The following is a 6,241-nucleotide window of genomic DNA, read 5'->3' as shown; positions in this document are numbered from 1 at the left end:
GTAATACGTATCTCCAAAGAGACTAACTCTATGAGGATTACCCCAAAGTTAGAAATGAAAGAAAGTAATGTACTAATAAAAAACAAAAACAAACAAAAAAAAAACCATCAGCATCCTGATGGAATGTCTGTGGAAGAATTTACTCACAAACTATGAAGTGATAAGATTAATGGTTACAAAAACAAGATTTTACTTACAATACACATTAGTAGCTAACAATTTTAAAGAAAAGAGAAAAATATTTTTATTTCAGTTTGAGAAAAAGGAAAAGTTCTGGGGATAGATGATGATGGTGACAGCCACACAACAATGACAATGTACTTAATGCCACTGGAATGTATGCCTAAAAATGGTTCAAATAGTAAATTGTATGTTACGTATGTATAGCTTACCTCTATTTTTAAAAAATACATATATTTAATTTTTTAGCATCCCATTACAAAAAAGAAAAAATGTGGCATTATGGTCTAGGATTTCTTCTGGATTTCATCAAATATGGCTTCCCTTCCAGAGTCACCTGATAAGGAATGGCTTCTCATCTAATTCTCCAGCTCATCATCCATCAAGGCCCAGGAAGACACTGAGAAGTGCTCCTTACAGAAGATGGTCAACAGAGGGTGAATCTCCTCCGGATTCTGCTGCCATCTACCTGATTTTAATAATGGAAATAAGAGTAGCTATTCGTAAACCAGATATGCTTAAGACTTCAGGGCTTTAGTCTGGTGCCTGGCAATAAATCTCATCCAAGAAACAAGTTAATTTCATCATTAGTTCATCTGTCAAACTCAGCAGCCTTCTAATATTCTTGGCATTGATCCATACAGATGTGGGTTTGGAAACTGCTTACTGGATCCTATTCAAATAACTAACTCTTGACTGGCACGATGGTTCACATCTGTAATCCCAGCACTTTAGGAGGCCAAGGTGGGTGGATCACTTGAGCTCAGGAGTTTGAGACCAGCCTGGGCAACATGGCGAAACCCCACGTCTACGAAAAATACAAAAATTAGCCAGGTGTGATGGCGTGCACCTGTAGTCCCAGCTGCTGGTGGGGCTGAGGCAGGAGAATCACTTGAATCTGGGAGGTCAAGGCTGCAGTGAGCCAAGATCGCACCACTGCACTCCAGCGTGGGTAACAAAGTGAGACCCTGTCTCAAAAAGAAAAACAAATAACTAAATGTAAGGAAATAATTTTATTAGAATTACTCCAAGTCAAAGACTTTGAAAATAGAACAAATTTAGTGAAAACTTACTGTGGAAACACATATTCTACTCTGATAAAATTCACTCAGTCAATTAAAGTGAATTGCTAATTAAAACTATATAGTATATGTATATCAGTCATTCCATTCATTCAGATGTCAGTATAAGGAAAAATAAATGAATACTTAGGACACTCAGGTAATGACTGATACCTAAGTCATTTTATCTTCATCAAATTTCCTGAAGAGAAAGTTGCTAAAGTACACCAAGTTTTTAGATCATAATTAATTCACTCAATTACCCAATTAAACCAAAAGGGCCATTGAGTCTTATTCAAATAGCCTCCAAGCTAGAGAAAAGATATTTATAATAGTTCTACATCTATGATACATAAATATATTTTTGGTAGAGGAACAGTTTTGCCTGGTGCCTCTCCCGGACACCACAGGGAACAGGGTTTGGGATTCCTCGGCCTTAAGCAAGCACACACAGCAAGTGTGCGGCACTACTTTACATATCCACAGAGAACCTGCAAAAACCTCCCCCCGTTCAGGAAAGGGCACCTCCGAAAAGGCATGCCACCAAAACCACCTAATCCCAAAAAGGCCTAAGAGGTGGATACGGCCCCCTGAGTAACAACAGCAGTGTAAAATGTCACAAAAATTTTATAACATCCAATTTGAAAACCTAAATATTGCAAAAAAAGAAAATAATGGAATTGAGTTTTATTAATATTCATGTTCAGCCTCCATAAATCTGTTATTTTATGCAACACACCACAGTTCTGTCAAACATAAATATCAATCTCAAATTTACAAATCTACACATACACCCCAAAATGAAAGTGACACGAGTGAAATATTAGTCCGTTTTCCACCCACATGGATCAAAGCACAGAGCCCCATGAGTTGAGCAGTGTCAGTCTAGCATAGAGCTGCGAGAAAAGCCTCCAGATTGAGGACACCGGCAAAAAGCTAATACAGAGACCTATGCCAGCACATCCTAAATTTACATCCCCAGTCAGTCTCCAAACTGAGTAGAAAATTTCATGGAACCCTAACAAATGTTCATCAAACCACTCATCTCCTAGGAAAGGGTAGGGTTAAATAAATGAAATGATCATCTTTTTGGTTTGCCTGTGATACTGGAATTTATCCTAGGAAAACAAGTGTTCCTATTACATCAGAAGTCATCTTTTCAGATAGATACACCCTGCCCAGAATCATAAAGAAATAAAGTCTATTAATAAGAAATAGAACTGAAAACTCAACCGTATTCTATTATACCTATTCTCTTTAAAAGGTATCTGTGTCTAATAAAACGATCAAATGAGCTTGTATTAAGTCTTCCTCTACATTGTCTTATATTTTTAAAGTCAGTTCTCAAACCAGAATTAATGTTTTTTTATATCAGAATAAAGACGTTATTTTCTTCAATTTCAGTAAAGGAAAATGACATTCAGAGGTTAAATATATTAGTAAAAGTGTCCAAGTGTGATCTGCATTATTTCCACATCCATAACACACTTCTGATACACTATGACATTGACAAAAATGGAGCAAGTATAAAAAGCCTTGCCAAAAATTCATGACTAAATATAGACAAGCAGAGCCAAAGCAAAGAGGGGTTAAGGTTCCTTATTATAGACTCAAGGTAGGATATGCTAGTCCCTACCATATACTTATTGTTTTAGTATTAATATAAACATAAACCTAAGTGATAGCTGTCTTAAAGAGTGCCTACCACTAAAAAAAAAAATACCAAAATATTGTCAAAAGTATGGACCACAAAAATCAGGACTCCCAATGAAAATGATTTTAAGTCATGCATAATTTCATCCCAGATGATTTAGAAAACAAAACTGCAAACATTTGCTATATTTTCTTTTTGTTTTTTAAATGATAGGCCTTTTCCATGAGCCACAGTTACTAAGTCCACCTTTTCTAACTATACACAGCTATCCATACTTTGGCAAATATATAAATTTAGGCCACAAAAATTTATTTACAAGATTTAAAATATCAGACACCCTAAGATTTAACTGGGAGTGATTTTATCAAATAATGTACCTCACACACATTTTAAGGTAATGAACTAGTTTGTAGCTTCCTGCTTCCCATGCTAGCTAATCACTTTTCTTCTAACGGTAAATAAGGCTCTTTTCTTAATACATTGTACTACGTTTTATAAAACTAAAAGTTAAAACAGCATTTATGGAATTCAGTAGAAATGTGGACATCATAAAACCTATGTGCGTGAGTAGACCTCAATATTTCTTTTCAGACTGCTCCATCTGAATACTCATCTCACAAAAATCTAGTAACAAACTGAATCGTCAAATGGCTTATTTCACTTTTTAAAAAGACCCTTCTCCTACTATATATACATATGTTTTGTCCCAATTACGAAAAGGTTTGCCACCCAATAGAAACTATTTCCTGAAATCAAAAATGAAACTAAAAACGTATTAAAAGCCAAAATATTTCATCATTTAACAATATGATTTAATAGTATTTTATGACCTACAGTCAGGCAGCAATTTAATATTTTAGACAAATGACTGTTTCTTAGTATAATTACAACAACAAATACTAAATAATACTAGCCTTCCAAAAAGAAAAGAAAAAAGGGATTGTAAAAAAGACGCATTCCACATGTTACACGGTAAGGTACTTAAAAGAAGAAATTCCTGAATCTAGGTCGCATGTCCATCATATTTCCCCCCCACCTCAAAAAAAAAAAAAAAAAAGCTATTCCCAAGGGTCATAGGACATAATGGATTCATTCTCATTCCAAGAAAACAAAATACTGAAAATGATTGGTACCATTAAGAAAAAAATACTCTAAAGCAACATGGTCCTACATCTGCCTCTAACTTCATTCGTCTCTAGTTTATGAAGATGTGAATTTTAAATTGCTCCTTTAAAAGCAGGCTAACAAAGCAAACCTTTTTAAAATTATGTGGATTTATTTCCATGATTCTTCTCTATAATGTTTTTCCTCGTGTAAATCAAAAACAAGCTGAAATTACAAGTTTGCTATCAAGAATAGAAAAATATATTATCCTTAAAAGCCAAACTCCAATAACTGAAAGCTTTGTAAGACTGTCATCAAAGATCAGAATTTTGCAAATGCCCAATACTGAAAGCTTTTTCCAAGATCTGAAAGCAGTGGACAGCAGTGTTCAGCCTAGGATTCACAAGATTATTTGTTAAATTCAGCCCTTCCTTCATTCTGACAAGTCTCTAAGGTATGATTATTGTTAAAATATCTCTTCCTCAAATAAATGAGTTACATAAAAATATACGTACAACGACTGTTGCTCCCCTCTAACAGATTAGAATTTTTTAAACGTTCATAGCATTAACATGAAAGAAAAATCATTTGGAAAAAACACCCAGCACAACTTGCTTAGAATATAGTTTCCCTAATTCATTGTGTAAGCAGTTCGAACAAGGCTCAAATTACCTAATCTAACAAAACAATCAAGGAAAAAAAAAAAGATTCTTGGGGCATTTCTGTATTCTCCAAATCAAAAGCAAATATGAAATGATTGTTAGTATTTCACAGGAATATCTGATTTTTCCCCTTTTCATTATTGTTATCTGCAAAAATATTTGTGGTTTTCTTATTTCGTTTTTTAAATATGTCAATTCTAACCAAAACGCCTCATCCATAAATGTCTTTAAACAGTCAGAACTGATAAATCACAAAAAAATGAAACTTAAATCTTGTTTATCAGGTGAATTACACTTCACCAAAATATATTGTTGCCTATCAAAATATTGAAATTTTCAAAATTTTAATGTTATATTAAGCCCCGTGTGCTGATAGAATTCAAATTTTTCCATAGTTGAATTCATAAAGGGGAGACTTTTATAAAGGCTTTACAAATCCAAAAATTGGTAAAATTCGTGGTTTACTTATTTTTCAATGGCCTTACCCTCAGCCTCCAATTAAAGTCCATGATATATGTAATGTGCATATTGTAAGACTGTCATCAAAGATCAGAATTTTGCAAATGCCCAATACTGGAAACCAGCGAACCGTTTTTCCGTATTTGATCCTCTTATTAATAACTATGATTCATAATAGTTTCAGCTTTAAATACTGAACCTTACATCTGCTTGTAATAGAGCTCAGTTATTATTTGTGGCAAGAATTTTTGTGACTGTACTGCTCAGCACTTCTATTTACATCAGCAGTGCTAAATGCCCAATGGTGAGAGGGGAGCCAATCAGATGGCAGATTAGATGTCAACTCAGAGGCAGCTGTCTGGAGACTATTACAGCCAGTTTACCTCCACAATTCAAATTCCAAACCTTGCAAAGGAGATCAAGTCAGTCTTTAGGCTCAGCCTACTAGCAAGAAACAGCAAGAGTGCAGGACACTTCCTAACAGCGCTGTAGGACTCGGGTGACAGCAAAATAAAGAAAATCCAAATAAATACGATCCCAAAAGATCAATTTTCACTAGTCTGCTATCTTACTGGATTTGCTGAATAAAACGCATGCCTAATCCATGATCAAAATAAGTTCAATTGATCCGGAACGTGCCCCTTTCACATAGTCTCCCTGTTGAAGGTGACTCCCTGCAAGCAGCCCGTAAGCCCAATAATGGATTTTCCTAGCTATTCTAAGGAAGCGAATCGATGTATTTTAGAATATTGCACCTCCACGTCGTTGTGGATTTTGGTATTATTCCTGCCAGCAAACGTTCGAGCTCGAAGCCCGCACCGAGTGTCTCTGAATGGCTTTCCCTAAGTAGGAAAAACCCACTCGCTTGTCACAAAGCTAACCTATTTTCCCTGCCTGGACCTCCGAAGCCAAGAGGGAATGTGCAGTGGCTAAAGGTGGGAAAAAGTTCCTCATTCTCTCCCCCGTTAAAGCACATTGTGGGCGCTCCCAGAGCCGATCGGGTGGCTCTTCGCCCCGGCCGTCCTGGCCAGGAGAACCTATTTGTTACAAAAGCACCCGAACGGTCCCCGCCGCCCCAAACGGCGTCCGAAGCCAAGAGGGAATGTGCAGTGGCTAAAGGT

The sequence above is a fragment of the Colobus angolensis genome, unplaced genomic scaffold (assembly GCF_000951035.1).
Source record: "Colobus angolensis palliatus isolate OR3802 unplaced genomic scaffold, Cang.pa_1.0 Scaffold35, whole genome shotgun sequence".
Lineage (NCBI taxonomy): Eukaryota > Metazoa > Chordata > Mammalia > Primates > Cercopithecidae > Colobus > Colobus angolensis.
The sequence above is the reverse complement of the archived record's forward strand: the minus strand, read 5'-3'. Positions refer to the sequence as shown.